Genomic DNA, 17439 nt, shown 5'->3' with positions numbered 1-17439 from the left:
TTGAAGAAACCAAGATAAACATAGTCCTGGAAGAGTATTTTTGTCATTTTTGGCCTTACATTCAGAATGAGAAAATAGAAATGGTTGTTTATTATGAGATTTTTAATGAAGATGTTTCATATTTTTTTATTAATGAGGTATATGAATGTTTCCAAAGGTATTATGTTAATTGTGTCAATTGTGGATATGCTGATATATTATATGTTAAAAACATAAGTGGTGATGGTACAAAAGCATATGCAAGAGGAAAAAAAATTGGATTCTAAAGGTGGAGAGGATGTTGAACAAAATATCGATAAAGATTAATAAAAGGAAGAGGGATCTAGTGAAAATTGCAAAGATAAAGGATAATCAGTCACATAATTGGAAGACTAGAAAGAAGAAACAAACATGTATTCAAGAAGACTTGAATTTTCTTTTATCTAGATAAATAAAACTCATATATAATATAGTGAGAAGCATTAGATTCAAAGAAGAATGTATTCAAAAAACAACTTGCAAGAGTTGTGTTTTTTCAACTAGAGGAGAATGATGCAGGAGCTTTTAGTAGTTTTTTAAAGATTTTAATGTTTCCTAGATTTTTAGAAATTTAATTTTTATTAATAACCTCAAAATATTACTTCTAATTTCGAATGTTAATTGGTAGTTCGTCATGTCTCAATTTTAGGAAGCCTCATGAAAAAAATTATTTTCTACGAGTTTTTTTTAAAATTACCAAAAATGGCCAAAAAATAGTTTTGTGAAAAAAAAAGACCAAAAAAGGTAACTTCATATTTGTATTTAAATTTTTATTTCTTCTCATTGTAGGAGAAGAAGAGGATATTGAAGAATAATAAAGAAGGATTTGGAGTTCTAATATTTATTTTTGTGTTCTTTCTCTCTTATATTTGAGGAATTTTGGCTGCATCATCTAGTATTAGAGCTTAGATGGTTTGGGGAAATAATATTTTTGTATTTGTTTGGTTATGAGTTTATTTTTATCCAAGTTGATAAGAGGAACTAGTTTCCAAAAATCAAGGTAGAAAAGAAAAAAGATCCAATTGTGGCAAAAGATAGACTCATTTGAAGAGTTAGATTTATTGATGAAGTATTTATAGAAGAGGAAAGAAGAAAATAAAATAAAAGAGGAAGAGAGGAAGAGAGAGGAGGAAGAGATGAGGTGATCAAAGTTGAAAGAAATGTTAAGAGAATTACAACAAAGTTTTTAACAATTAATACAACTAATGGAATTAGAAATGCAAAAATAGCACCTACTAGTCAAGAAGAAGATCACATGGCCTATTCAGAAGATTATTTAGAAGAAGAAAAGGAAAGAAGAGACACCAAAAATAAAGGAAGAGATAAAAATGAAATGGTGAGTATACCAATGACTTTTTTGACATCAAGAATTGAAGAAGCCAAAATAAACATATCCACGGAAGAGTCTTCTTGTTATTTTCAGCCTTATGTTCAGAATGAGCAAACAAAAATGGTTGTTTATAACGAAAATTTTAATGAAGATGTTTTAGATTTTTTTGTTAATGAGGTATATGAATGTTTCAAAATGTATTATGTTAATTGTGGCAATCATGGATATGCTCATATATTATGTGTTGAAGACATAAGTGGTGATGGTACAAAAGCATATGCAAAAGAAACAAAATTGTGGATTCTAAAGGTGGAGAGGATGTTGATCAAAATATGGATAAAAAATAATAAGAGGAAGAGGGATCTAGTGAAAATTGCAAAGTTGAAGGATAATCGATCTCATAATTGGAAGACCTAAAAGAAGAAACAAATATGTATTCAAGAATACTTTAATTTTCTTTTATCTAGCTAAATAAAACTCATATCTAGTATATAGAAGAATTAGATTAAAAGAAGAAGAAAAAGAAGAATGCATTCAAAAAATAACTTGTAGGAGTTGCGTTCTTTCAACGAAAGGAAAATGATGTAGGAGCTTGTTGTGGCTTTCTGATGTAGGAGCTTTTATTAGTTTTCAAAAGGTTTTTAATAATTCCTAGTTTTAAGAAAGTTAATTTTTATTAATAAACTCAAAACATTACTTCCAATTTAGATTGTTAGTTGGAAATTCATCTTATCTCAGTGTAGGAAGCTTCATGAAAAAATTCAAAAAAAAAAAATTTGAGTTGTTTTTAAAAATTACCAAAATTGACCAAAAAACTAGTTAATGAAAAAAAACCTACCAAAAATGGTAATTTTGTATTTGTATTTGCTCTCATTATAGGAGAAGAGGAGGATTTGGGAGAATAATAAATAATAATTTGGATTTCTAATATTTAATTTTCTATTCTTTCTCTCTTATGTTTCTATTAATTATTTGAGGAATTTTGGCTGCATCATCTGGTATTAGAGCTTAGAAGATCTGGGAAAATAATAATTTTGTATTTGTGTGGTTATGATTTTATGTTTATATAGGTTGAGAAGAGGAAATAGTTTCCAAAAGTCAAGTCAAAAAAGAGAAAAGATTTAGTTGTGGCAAAGGATACACTCATTTGAGGAGTTAGATTTATTGATGAAGTATTCATAGAAGAGGAAAGAAGAAAAAAATAAAAGAGAAAGAGAGGAAGAGGATGGAGGAAGAGATGAGGCGATTAGAGTTGAAAGAAATGCTAAGAGAATTGCAACAAAGTTTTTAACAATTAAGAAAGCTAATGGAATAAAAAATGCAAAAATGGTAGCTACCAGTCAAGAAGAAGATAACATGGCCTATTCAGAAGATTATTCAGAAGAAGAAAAGGAAAGAAGAGACACAAGAAATAAAGGGTGAGATAAAAAAATAAAATGTTGAGTATACCATTGATTGTTTTGACATCAAGAATTGAAGACGTTAAGATAAACATAGTCACAAAAGAGTCTTTTTGTCATTTTCAGCGTTATGTTCAAAATGTACAAATAGAAATGGTTGTTTATAAAGAGATTTTTAATGAAGATATTTCAATTTTTTTGTTAATGAGCTATATGAATGTTTCCAAAGGTTTTATGTTAATTGTGGTGATCATGGATATGTTGATATATTATATGTTGAAGACATAAGTGGTGATGGTACAAAAGCGTATGCAAAAGGAACAAAATTTTGGAGTCTAAACGTGGAGAGGATGCTGAACAAATTATAGATAAAGAAAAATAAGAGGAAGAGGGATCTAGTGAAAAATTGCAAAATTGAAGGATAATTAGTCACATAATTGGAAGACCAGAAAGAACAAACAAGCATGTATTCAAAAAGATTTGAATTTTCTTTTATCTAGATAAATAAAACTCATATCCAGTATAGTGAGAAGCATAAGATTAAAGAAGAAGAAGAAGAAGCATGCATTCAAAAACAACTTGCAGGAGTTTTGTTCTTTTATCCAAAGGAGAACGACATAGGAGCTTATAGTGGCTTTTTGATGCAGGAGCTTTTAGTAGTTTTTAAAAGATTTTTAATTTTTCCTAGTTTTTTAGAAAGTTGATTTTTATTAATAACCTCGAAATATTACTTCTAATTTTCATTATTAGTTGGCAGTTCATAAAATCTTAGTTTTAGGAAGCTTCACAAAAATATTTAGTGTTTTTGAGTTGTTTCAAAAAATTACCAAAAATGACAAAAAATAAAAAATTATGATTTTTTTTGGCCAAAAGTGGTAATTCATACTTGTATTTTAATTTGTATTTCCTCTCATTGTAGGAGAAAAGGAGGATTTGGGAGAATAATAAAAAATAATTTGGAGTTCTAATATTTATTTTTGTGTTCTTTCTCTCATGTTTCTGTTAATTATTTGAGGAATTTTGGTTGCATCACTTTTCTCTTTTTTGTCACTAAGTTAAAAAAATTTCTTGTTAAGATATTGAGATGCAATGTGACCAACCTTATTATATTTGAAGAAAATTAAAGGTAGTTTACCTTTATAATTTTCTTTGCCTCTCGGTAGCCTCTTCATAGGAAGTTCTTTAAGCTCTTCAAGATCATCTAATTCATAATCACTATCATTCTGACTCTAATGAATGCTCTTATATTTCCTTGAACTTCCAATAGTTAGAGATGACTTGAAAGAAGGTTCAATATTAGGTAAACAATAGTTATCAAACTTATTAATCTCAAAAGTAGTCAATCTACTAACCAAAGCATCAAGATTAACACCATTTCTAGGTATAGATCTCAACTTATGGATAGCAGAAACTCTAATAATATAGATAGGTCTAAAAGACTTCTAATAAATTTTCTTACCACAAATTCATTTTTTATGACCCCACTATCTCTTCTAATAGTATTAACCATTTCCTTGAATTAAATACCATATTGTACAATGTTCTTTCCATCTTTCATTCTCATGACATAAACTTACCTCTAAGACTTTTAGCCTTTTCCCTTTGCACATCTTGATATCCTCCATGAAAAAGTATGACTTTTCTAATATCTCCTTAGTAGTAGCATGATCTTTGATATCATCAAATTCAACATCATTTAGGAAAAAATAGATCTCAATCATTAGAGAGTTGGTTCTTATTGTTCCCTCATCTACACAATTTTTATGGGTTCATAGGGTGACAACATATTTTGATTGTCTAGTTAGTACAATGAAGAGTTTCTAGTACCAAATAACTACACCCTCATCCTGATTTTCCATGATGCAAGTTTCTCCTTGTTTAGCCTCAATGCCTCTCTCTTATACATCTTCTAATATTTAGCTTTAGTCTTCCAAACTTGTTCTTCCAAAAACCTTCACTTTGGCATTATTGTTAGATAATTGAGGCAAGCGTGAATCAATTATCCATAGGACCTTATAAATAAACTATGACATGTAGATTAACTCAGTAATCATAGTAAAATTAATCAACCTTATGCAGTAACTAGATTTCAACTAAGTGTCAGCTTCATTAATGGACTTATATAATTAATGAAAATTTTAACATTTAAGAGCAAATAACATGTAAATAATCCATGTACACATCAACACAATGATTTTAAATGTGGAAAATTTATTAGGTAAAACCCAATAGGGACTAGTCACCAAAAATCATTTCAATCTTCTAAAGTAAGCCTAGTTAAGAGCCAACACTACCAAAGGTTACAAACACACTTGTTAGGTATGACCCTATTGGGGAATTCTCACCAAAGGTCATCTAGACCTTATCACCCTTGACTGAGTGGTCTCTCTAAAGAACTTACAAACAATCAATATAATGTCACCTTACAAAAGGATTTACAAATAAAAAGACTGTTAAGTCCTCTCAGCTAAGAGATTTTCTACTACAATGGTTAGAGAGTAACAATGAAATGATCTAATAAATATGTAACTCAAATTTCTACTCATATCATTACTCACTAACTGGCCATCACATCAACTATTTACTCCACCTCAACTTCATATTTTAGATCTATTTGGTGTGATCTCCTTCACTAACTTTGCGCCAAATTTACTATTAACTTGACCAATAATATTTTCCTTCTTGTCTCTTCCTTAAATAGATAATTTTTTTCTACTTCATCTTATTCCTTAAGTTCTAATGAATTAATCTCATCCATATGATCATCAACTAACCCAAGTACATTGAGTCTGGTGCCAGATAAAACATGTTTTGGCTCTTTCCAGTCGTGTCTCCAGCTTGGAACTTGCACTTTTCTTGGATCTCAAAACACATCTCAAATATTCACCATCAGATCTTGTCTTAATTATTTTAGCCATTGATCTTGCTAATGAACTTTGTCCTTATCTTAGAATATCTTAGAATAGTCTTAATAATCAAAGTAAAAATGCAAAAGTAATATACACATACACAACATTTAAAACAAATGCAACTACAATACATATTTCGTTCTTAAAGGGTTCCTTCACATTAAGTCATGTTTAAGAAAGTTTTATTAATAAGTTTAAGTCTCAATTACAATGTCCATAATCATAAAATGAATAAACACATATTATTGTATTGTATATTTTTGTACTTGTATTTATTATTGCATACCCTATGACATTAGTAGTGGATGATGTTATTTGAATGTACTCTATCATATCAATTGTTTTATGTATGTCTAAATGAGATCATATATGATTGATACAAGTACAATAATATACAATAATAATAAATACAAGTACAACAATATACAATACAATATCTTGTAGGATCTCAAAACACATGATACATAGATACTATTGGTGTTTTAAAACTGTTGAATCAACAAAATGCTCAATACCAAAATGATACCACTCACACAATCTAAGGATTAACCAATTCCTATTAACAATTATATGTGCAAACCATTTGGACCCAACTCCAACAAAACCAAGGGTGGTTTTCTACTCTTTAGGCTCTACAAAACTAGGGTAGGTATACCCAGGGATGATTCAAGACTGGGAAACACTGTATGAGAATTATTTTAGTTTCATTCTGATTCTCATCTCAAATCCTCAAATACATGCATAATTCTTGACAATTTGATAAACACATCCCATATAACAAATCTGGCCAAAATCCTTCTATAGATTTGCACATGTTCTTAGCAATAGTGGCTAACTGAAGCTAAAACATTCCATGCAAACAAGTACCAGCCAAATTTGAAGATCTTTAGGAAATAAAAGTAAAATTGATTATAATTCTGCATTTGAAAACCATTTATGACATATTTCTCTTCTAGCTGAATCAATTTGACCAGTGCCTAATCCATTTGGGTTCATAGTCTACAACAAATCCATAGATCTAATTTATTTCCTTACAACAAATATTATCAGTAATTCTTATCAGAATTCATCATTCAAAAAACCCTTCCTACTACTATAGCAACCTTATCAAATTCATCAAAGCTTTTACTTAATCCATTGAACTAATAGCAATGGTGAATAGATATACAACCTAACTGGATTGCATTCAATTGCACAAGTCTTTACTCATACAATATCAAGATGACCAAGTAACTAAAAGGAGACAAAATTTAGAAAGAACTGATATGGGGACAGCTCATAATTTGTATTCATTTTCTTTGAAAATTGTATACATTTGTAGTAAACTCAGAATGACTTTAGAATGAAACATAAAGATCATTTTATATTCATGTATTCTCAGGAACTAATAGAGAAAATACATCATAAACTTGCTCCAAACATTGGACCAAAAACAAACTAAGTATATCACCCAAAAAACATTAGAAATCAGACCATTCTCTAGCCTTGGAATCTCACTTATATAGTGTGAGATGCAACAAGCTTCAGGCTAAGAGAAAATGGCAGGTGTCCTTTACAAGAAATATTTACATACACCTATCAAAAAATGACAAAATGTGAGTAACAGAAAGACTTATATATCAAACATTCCTTTTGTGGGCCACTTTCTATTACATCCTTTGGAATCAACAGAGTACAATGATTTGATTCTTCTATCAATCTGATTCCTCAAAATAAGTGACCATGAGGCTTGAAAGTGATGTGTCCTCTTTAGTTACTAGCAAATTTACTTTAATTTGGGGATTTTCTTTGTCTTCATCGTCAACTGCTAAAGTAACAGTTACACTTGCATCATCTTCTGCCTCATCATCTTCTAACATCTACTCTATAGACATGAATTTATCTTTCCACTCATTATAAGCAGTGTCATCTGGCCAATCAAAATTTAGAACCTCCCTTTGTACAGTTATCAAAGAATTTCCAATTTCTTCTATATCAACCAATTCTTTTCTGATGGAGTTGTAGAATATTTACACTTTAACCAACTCCTCATTTGTCATTGCCCATAACAAATGGCCCGTTTCATTTATAACCTTATTTATTCTTTCACAAAAGACTTCATCTAGCTCCCTCTTCCATTCTTCCTTTTCCTTAACTTTATCAATGGTCTTTAAAGCATAAGGAAATAAATCAAACTTCTTTGCAATATATTGGGAAAAACAAATAATTAATCTTTTTTTAAAAGAATCTTGTTTGTCATCAAAACCTTGCAATTTATTAAGCAAATCAAAGATCTGTTCTATTTGATGACATGGTAGTTGAATGACGGATATACACATAATAGTGATATTTTTATTTCTTTCTGTCCATTTCTACATGAGGGGACTGAATGTAGCTTCATTTTTCTTCAATTCATCCCTAATGGTTGCAATCCCTAATAAAAAATCAAAAAATGATGGCCACTCAATCTTATCTACTAAATACATTATACTCTACCTTATTTTCTCCTCAAACTAATTATTTAGTTCTACATGCAGTGCATACAATTTATTCTTTTCTTCCTCAAACTCCTCTGTAGTGTAGAACGATGGCCTTTCTGGGGTGTCTGGTACTTCAACAATTGGAGTGGACTTGAAAGGTTCAATAGGTGGCCTAGGAGGGTATACGATCCTAGGTCTACTAGATTCTTCTACTTTTCTTTTCCCTAGTACCTTCTCCATTTGAGATACTTTGTTTTCCAATGACTGTATTTGCATACCCCTTTCCTCATATTCTTTCAAAACTTCTTCAAACCTAGCATTGAGTTGGGAAAATGTATCTTCTTCCTGGCCAGATACAACACTACCAAATTTTAACATTTTTGAGGCCATTCCTATTATCTTCTTACTGCCCACCTCACCAACCCTAAAAACTATCAATGCGCCAATATGTTGTGCAGTAGAGATTTCCTACATTCTAGTCTTGTCTCTTTTTTCAATTGACCAAATAACAAGGGCTTGGTGGTCATCACTAAACTTGACTCCCCTATGAGCTTGTAATATCTCTTCCTCAGTCTTAAGCTGGACATCCTTTTGTTTCCTTACTGAATCAAAAACTATAGCATTCACTATATCCCATTCAGGCCAAATAAGGACTCTTGACTATCTAATTACTTGCCTCTCAGCCTCAAGTGTAAATCGAGAAAAATCATTCAAAAAATTAGATTTTACCTCTTCTTTAATAATAGAGTCTGATTTATCAGGTTGCTCTGCCTTTATCTTTTCACAAGTCTTCTCAAAATTTCCTATATTTAGCCTCCACAAAAATTGTGCAAATTCTCTAGACTTCACAAAATTCTCATCATTAATAAACCTCTCAGAGGCTTGGGAAACTATAGGGTCAATTTCCTTACCTTGGTAATCAGCAACAATTAAATCCAAGGAAGGCATAGGAGGTTCTTGTAGTTATCCAATCTCCAAGTCTATAGAAGTAACAATTACATCCCCTTCTCCACCCATTTGTCTAAGCTCCTCCCTTAAAGATGCTTCATCATCGATTTGGATTAGGGACTGGCTTGGGGAGTATTGTTCTACTTGAGAAGAAGAAGATCCGTGCTCCAATTTTTTCCTTTATGGAGCATTAGCTGTTGATGGACTTTCTGGTCTTGGCCTTTGATGAAGGGGTACTTGTTGCATACTTTAAACCATCACATAGCTTGCCCTTATCCATAAAGTATATTGGCCAGGAGCCACCATATTTATACTATTTATTCTTCTCTACACCTTTACAACCTTGTATGGATAAGCCTTGGCATATGCATCCTTCTCATTCATGGCTTGTATTATCACAAAAAAATTATTCATCAATGCCTGCATCTTGGCTCCCCAGTATTTCTTTTCTTTTAATGGATCATAATGGAGGTCAAAAGCATTAATGAATTCTAGGGTTTTGCTGAATACTATCCATTTCTCCTTTCTCAATTCTTGTTCTTGCAAAGTAAAAACATTTCTAATCACATCCTCTAGATAGTAAACTTGTTGCACCAAGCAGGAAGCTTTTATTCTCTCTCTTAAGAGGTCATAGAATCCTTCAGGATCAATAAAACTAGCATGAGACTCTACCATATTATATCTATTTATGAAAAAATTCAAATGCTTCCACCCTTTCCTTACAAAAACAAAATCATGTGCCACAATAACAATTGGAAAAAATGTACCCTTCTTAGGCAACTCTCTCTCATCTATAGTGCCTATTTGCCATAACAACTCAGCTATTTCTATCTTCAAAGGCACATGAAATGGCAGCACATGAGGCTTTCCCTGGAAGCCATATACTCTTATCATTGTTGAAACATTATAGGGAATGATATCCCCCCAATTATGACTAACCAATAGTCCTTGTGCATGGTTCTTGGGTCTGACCAATTCTAACAGTGCTTGTGGAATTCTAGGGCTATCTCCTCTCAAAACCAATCGAAGCTTTGATGCAAATATCTGTCAAACCTCACATAATTGGCATCTGTGGCTTCTGAGGTCATATCCACACTCCACAACTATACTAGATTCTTCTCTCCATTTCTAGTTGTTTCCAACTCCATACCCTTAGAGAAAAAGACAAGTCCCTTATACAAACATACATACATGAGTAATGAATACCAACATAAAGGTTTATCCACTTTTCCCCTTGCTATTCTAACCAAACCATTGTGAATCTCCTTTGCAAGGAAGGTAGCAAAATCTAGAATAGTGCTTATCCCAAATTGAAGAGTTTGAGCCATTATGAGGACAATTGAGCCTGGGATCTGCTCGGCTTCATTCATTCCAAAAAATTTACAAAGAGAAATATATAATGCCTGAGCCCTAGGGTTAAAATGTCTTTTCAGTAATGGCTCGAGTGTGCTAGCAGTAATCATAGACAAGGTTCCAAATTTAGTAGCATTCTCCTGCAATGGCCTTGTCCTCAAGTATATTCTTTGTGCATCATATCTTGCTTGCAAATCATCCATATCAATGATTTCATGTACAATGTGGTTAGGGTTAAGGTTAAAAACTTCACTGAGTAGCTCAAGGAAAACCCTAAAAAGATTCATTCCAGAATTATTCTTCACCCAACCTGTAATAGGACCATATTTCTTAGCCAGGTCAATCAATAGATCACTATCAAAGAAAACTATAAGGACTATTAATTTTTCAACGTCAAATTCCCAGACATTGCTCATGGGGGTATCTAAATTCCTTTCTAAAAATAATTTTTTGAACAATTGCAAACCTCCCATAGATACTTGGGTGTCTCTTACCTAGTTTTCCCTATCATAGAAACCCTTAGTGACAACTACCCTTGGGTTCTTAGGAATGATTTCCCTTCCTTTAGTTATTTCATTTATTGATAAGGGAAATTTTTCTAGGAAATCATCGTGCACAACCCTCTTTAAGTAATCAGTTTTCCCAGAAAACTCTTTTTGTGGAGGCATCTTTTAAAATTTTTAAACTCTTACAACAACAAATTCTGGATTTCTTATGGTTACAGTTTACTTACCCACTAAATTTTCCCTTCTTTCTCTACAATTTTGCTGGAAACCACTGTGAAATTTTGTGCCCTAGCTCTGGAAATCCTTTTGCTCTGAGAAAATCTGCAACTTTGTGATTCAGTAATGGCAAATTTTTTATGTTATACCCATGCATTAAGGTCACACGAAGGAACTCTGAATCATATTAACTCTTGTAGCCATTATTTTAGTGTTTGTACTTCAACTTTGAATTTCACCCATTGATCCTATGATGATTTGATGGATTCATTTGAAAACACAAAAAAGCTTTAAAAAATTGAGAGCCCACGGCCACGTGTCAAAAGGGCAAATGCCCGCATTACTTAAAATTTTTGCACCTTCTTATTGCAGGCATGTGTTCTCCGTTGATCTTTCCTAGATTGACGGTGGGCCAAAGTCCTTTTCTTTGATGGCCCACTCAACTGACTTAACCAATAAAATATCATCCTTTTACAAACATGCTCTGATAGATTTGACCACAGCATTTAAAGTTTCAGCGGCCATGACATCATCGCTTCCAACTCGGCATACCTGTCATATTCTACCAATGAGCGCACTTTACTTCATCTGACCTTTCCAGCATGGCATGACTCATCATTCCTTTAAGTCTTGGTCCCACTGTGCTCACTTTCCTACATTATTTAAATGTCAAGCAAGTCCATATTACAGGTAAGCACTAACCCTAGATCTTATTCAGATCGACTACGATAAAAAATCTTCTATGACTATAATATCTAGTTAGCTAGTCAGACCAATCAGATGCTTTCTCTATACACTAGGTCATCTGAAAAGCACCACATATGACAAGTTGTTATTACCTTCTGAGAAAGGTGGGCCCATGATGTCACACTATGCCACACATCACATTGGCACTTCTCCGCAATGTATAACATTCGTGCAATTTATTATTGTGAGCATGCACTAGCCCTTGATTCTTTGCAAGATCAATGATCAAAAACTCTAAACTATAAAATAATACCTTCATTAAAGAACAAGCCAATGATATTGTAGGAATTCCAAAATGTGTACAAGAACACTGACAACTCTGTAAGAGGGTCTGACTAGCTTTGACAACCATGAACCTTTTGCGGTGCACTAAGGCTGCAACGTCAAGAAGGGCTACATGTCATCATAGTGCATTCTCGCATTGTTTAAAAGCCCTGCATCTTCTTATTGCGGGAATGCGATGGCCGTTGATCTTATCAAGATCAATGGTCACACAAAATCTGTGTTACATAGGACCTTTTAAAAAAAAATAATGCAATTAAGGAAAACTTTATAAGGTTTATCAAAAGATTAAAAGGTCATTTTTACATAAATAAACCTTTAGGATAAAAAATGTAATGCCAAAACTTATTTGAAATAATAGTTTCTAAAGTTTTCAAAGGCTAGGGCCAAACAAGGCAAGGGACAAGGTTATTTGGTGAATTTTTTTGCCTAGGGTTTTTTGATGAAATTTCAAATTACTTGGAGTGCACATTTAGGATTTTTCACTACTGAATACAATGAAACAAGGGTGGTGAAAAACTAGGCCAATAGATACATCAAACAAATTGAAGTCTCCAAGATAAGAATAAGAATGATAATGGTACAGTTGTATCAATAAGCATCCAACATTTGTCAATCTAAGGGGGGACCCAAATGGTAAGAAGATACTACCTCCCAACCACATGGTCACCTAAGTAGGCTCCCTCTCCCACCATGTAGGAAAGATAATGCATGACCCACACATAGATAGTCAAATCATAAAATAATCCTATGTAAGGAATTTTGATAGCCAAATCTACCTCAAGGGTAACACAAACTACTAATAAAGAAAAGATAACTAAAGTCAAAAAGACACTCATCCAAACCAACATCACATACCAAAACCAACAACAAATACTAACTACAAATCAAATATCAAAACCAAAAATATACATCCACCTCCAAATAAATATTAAGTATCACAAACACAATAGCCAATAGATAAAAAATTTCATCAATAAAAGTACACCACCAATCACTAACTCCAACAATAAAAACACCACCAATGAATAACTGAAATTCATTAATAAAAGTTAACTGTCAGCGATAATTGACATCCAATCAATAAATAATAACTCATAATAAATACACCATCAAAATTAATATCCAACAAGTATAGCATTGATTAATACACCACCATTAAATACACCACTAGAGGAAAATATAAATAAAACATGAAGGAGATTCAGGCTACATACTACAAAGTGCCATCATATGAGTCAACTCTAAGTTTACCCTAGTAAACTCTTAGGACCCTAGCCCCTTAGTGACTCTATGCAGAGCTAGAATACCCTCTTGTGAAGACAAGGGAACTATTCATACCTCTTCAAGTATCATCCCATTCTCGTCCTTAGCCTATACAAGCACTCAAGGCATGGATGAGGAAATATCTCTAACTTATCTTATTAATTTATCTCAAGGCACATGGAGCAAAGTATTTTAATTACAATGTTATCACTTGTTATACAAATTACAATGAGTTTCGATGGCAACCACTTTGGGCTCTAACACCCATTGCAAGTGATGCAGTACAAGGTAGGAGAATCCCCAAAGGAGATGTCCTATCCCTTAGCAAATAACTACACAGTGGAAATACATCAACAATGCAAGATTTGATACTAAATCACAATTCTTTATTCATAAAATAATTGATTACATATAATATGCCTAGTTGTAAGGCCTTCTAGGTTAGGGCCAAATATAATAGAAATTACAACAATAGTTCTGCAAGATCCAACAATATCCAATCAGAACACGACTCCCTGCTAGCTCAGACCTACACTCTAGAAGAAAACCACCAAGGAAATCCTAACTTGTGCTTGCAAGCCCACCAAGAAATCTCCTAGTTTTTGAGCCTTAGCCACTAGCCCTTCAAAGATCACATCCTCTTCTTTAAGAGGGATTGTTATCTCCTAAAGACTCCAAAAAAACCCCTACTTATACCCAACTAAACCACAAGTTGGCCTAGTTCATTACAAATTAAATTAAAACTTTACATTAAATATATGTTGAGCCACAAGTTAGCTACAACACAAATTAAATACCCAAATTTGGCTCATAGAAAACTCGACACCTACAAGAACCAAGACCAAGTTGAGCATCAGAAATACCAAGCCAAACATTAGCCAAAACACTAGTAGTACCAAGCTCCTAATGCATGTCGAGAAACCAACACATGTCAAACACTATAGAGAATTCCAAGCAACCCAATACAAGCTAAGAAACCAACACCTACTAATCATAGCATGTGTTGAGAAAACTATATCTTCTAAGCTCCTTGCCAACAACTAGACCCTTCAGTGACCAAGCAACAATATTTGGTAACCGAGTCCACAATAATTAGCAAAATACCTCCAACCATGCAAGATTGCAAGCAAGCCTAGGATACCCTTGCATTAGACATGCTAGGTTCAAAAAGATGTTCTCAACAGCTGGAAGAACATCTTCTAAGATTCAACACATAAATTCCAAATTGGATCTTCACATACATATCCTCCAATTCTTCAACTTGTACACTCTTTTCCTTATTCTTCTTCTAATTATTCACGTCCATCCTAAGTGTTCCATAGGTTTTCTTTCCATGTCAATATCTAACCCTCTTAGAATCCTCAACTCAACTCAACTACCAATACCTAGGTTCCTCCTACTAAGCTCTTCATTCTACAAAGGAATCAGGGGAATGCTTCTTACCACCTTTCACAATTGTGAACACATTCTTGACATAATCATGCAAAACCTTGTAATCATACTACCAAGACCTACTAAGCAACACATGAAAACTATTCATGCCCACAATATCATACAACACTTGATCCTTATATTGCCTAATTTGGAAATCAAGAAGGCATTTCTCCCTCACCTCCAAAGCATGCTCACCTTGCAACCACCCAATCTTATAAGGATAAGGATGTCTCACTCTCTTCAAATCAAGTTTTTGGACCATCTCATCAACAACAAGGTTATCAATACTACCACCATCCAAAATCACCATGCATACCTTACCACCAAACTTACAACAAGTCCTAAACAATCTAGTCCTTTAACAAGAATCTAGTGTCCTCTGATCAACCAATTCTCACCAAGCTAGTAAACTCTCTCCTTGCTCAGGCTAACTATCCTAGACTACAACCTCATTCATAATAGTAGCTTTCCTACCATGAGGGAATTCAAAAGATCTATGCCCTTCTTCACCACATCTAAAATAATTACCGCTAAACCCACCTCCATGTGTCCTTTTATGATCAAATAGTTTTGGTTCACCTTCTACACTCAGTTTGGCTTTTTCTAAGCTATCCTATTTATCCTTTCCTCTAGCATTAACTTGACTATTCCTCTTCAACTTATCTTCTACCTCTAAATAATGTTGATAAGCATCCTCAACCAATCAAATATTCAACATACTAACTTCAAAAACTATTAATGTATTGAGCTACCTTTTCCTTTCACAATTCCCTATGCCCAGACTGAATAGTCAACTTGTAGAACTCCTCAGTATAATCTTTCATAGACATATCCTTCTATTTCAAATTCTCCAATCTCTTAAAGAACTCAAGTTCATAATTAGCAAGAATGAACTTAGCCTTCAACTTAGTCACTATCAACCTCCATCTAGTGATCTTCATTTCACCTTTCTCCTCTCCGTTCCTTTGTAGTTCTTTCCACCAAAGAGAAGTAGAACCCTTCAACTTAGTTTGTGTCAACCTCACTCTGAGTGGATCCTTGATATCCTCAACCTCAAATTACTCTTCCAACTCACCAATCTGATCAATTAGATCTTCAAGAGTCAAAGTACTTGAGAAGTTAGATACCTCCATCTTATGCTTCAACTTTAACTGAGATCCAGGTCTAGCAAATTGAACAATCCTAGTTCCAATAGATCTCTCTACATGATCAACTCTATCTTCACCATTGGATCAAACCACTTCAAATTATTTAGAAAATTCCTCATAGCAATCTTCAGTACCCACATGCCTAGTATACCACCTAAAGCACTCACAATTTCAACCATCATGTCACTCTTCATCAATGAACTTTTAGATCTAAATTCTTCTTTGAGATCCTTTCCTCCACAACATCAATAATATCATCAATTTTACTAGGGTCCAATCTTCTTGGAGTTATCTTCCAATATTTTCATAAACCCTAAGTAATAGATCCACAAATCTAGAATATTAATCAGCTCCACTAGATCAACCTTCTCTTCCAACCTTCACCCAAGTCCTGGTGCAAACGACATCAACTTTGCTGATCTATCTACACACTAAGGAATACCTTCCCTCTAATACCACCTAATCTAATATAAGGAAAGAGAATCCCTAAAGGAGATATCCTATCCCCCAGCAAATAACCACATAGCCAAAACACAACAACAATGCAACCAAATGCAAGATTTGATACCAAATCACAACTCTTTATTGATAAAATGATTGATTACATGCAATATGCCTAGCTCTAAGGCCTTTTGGGTTAGGGCCAAATACAACAACACTTAAAAATATTTTTTTGCAAGATCCAACAAGATCCAATCCAAACACTACTCCCCACTAGCTGAGATCTACACTCTAGAATAAAACCACCAAGGAAATCTTAACTTGTGCTCACAAACCCACCAAGCAATCTCCTAGTTTTCAAGCCTCAGCCACAAGCCCTTCAAATTACATATCCTCTTCCCTAAGAGGGATCCTTATCTCCTAAAGACTCCAAAAAACATCCTACTTATACCCAACTAAGCCACAAGTTGACCCAATTCATTACAAATTAAATTAAAACCCTTGCATTAAATATATGTTGAGCCACAAGTTAGCTACAAAAAAATTTAAATATCCAAAGTTGGCTACAACATGAACTAAATACCCAAAGTCAACTCACAGACAACTCAAAACCTACAGGAACCAACATTAGGCTAAGCATTAGAAAGATCAAGCTTACTATTAGCCAAAACACTAGCATTGCCAAGCTCCTTGTGCATATCGAGCAACCAACACATACCAAGTACTCTAGTGAATGTCGAGAAACCCAATACAAGCCAAGAAACTAACACTTTCTAAACATAAATAGATGTTGAGCAAACTATATCTATTAAGCTGCTCAACCATAACTAGACCCTTCAATGATCAAGCACCACTATTTGGTGACTGAGTCCACAACACATAGCCAAAATACCTCCAACCATGTAGGATTGCAAGGAAGCTTAGGATGCTTCTACATCAACAAGACACTCCCATAGACATGCACCTAGACCACCTTCCCAAA

Source organism: Cupressus sempervirens, chromosome 3 (assembly GCF_028749045.1).
Source record: "Cupressus sempervirens isolate cs-2001-9-10 chromosome 3, ASM2874904v1, whole genome shotgun sequence".
Taxonomy (NCBI): Eukaryota; Viridiplantae; Streptophyta; class Pinopsida; order Cupressales; family Cupressaceae; genus Cupressus; species Cupressus sempervirens.
This window is presented reverse-complemented; position numbering follows the sequence as displayed.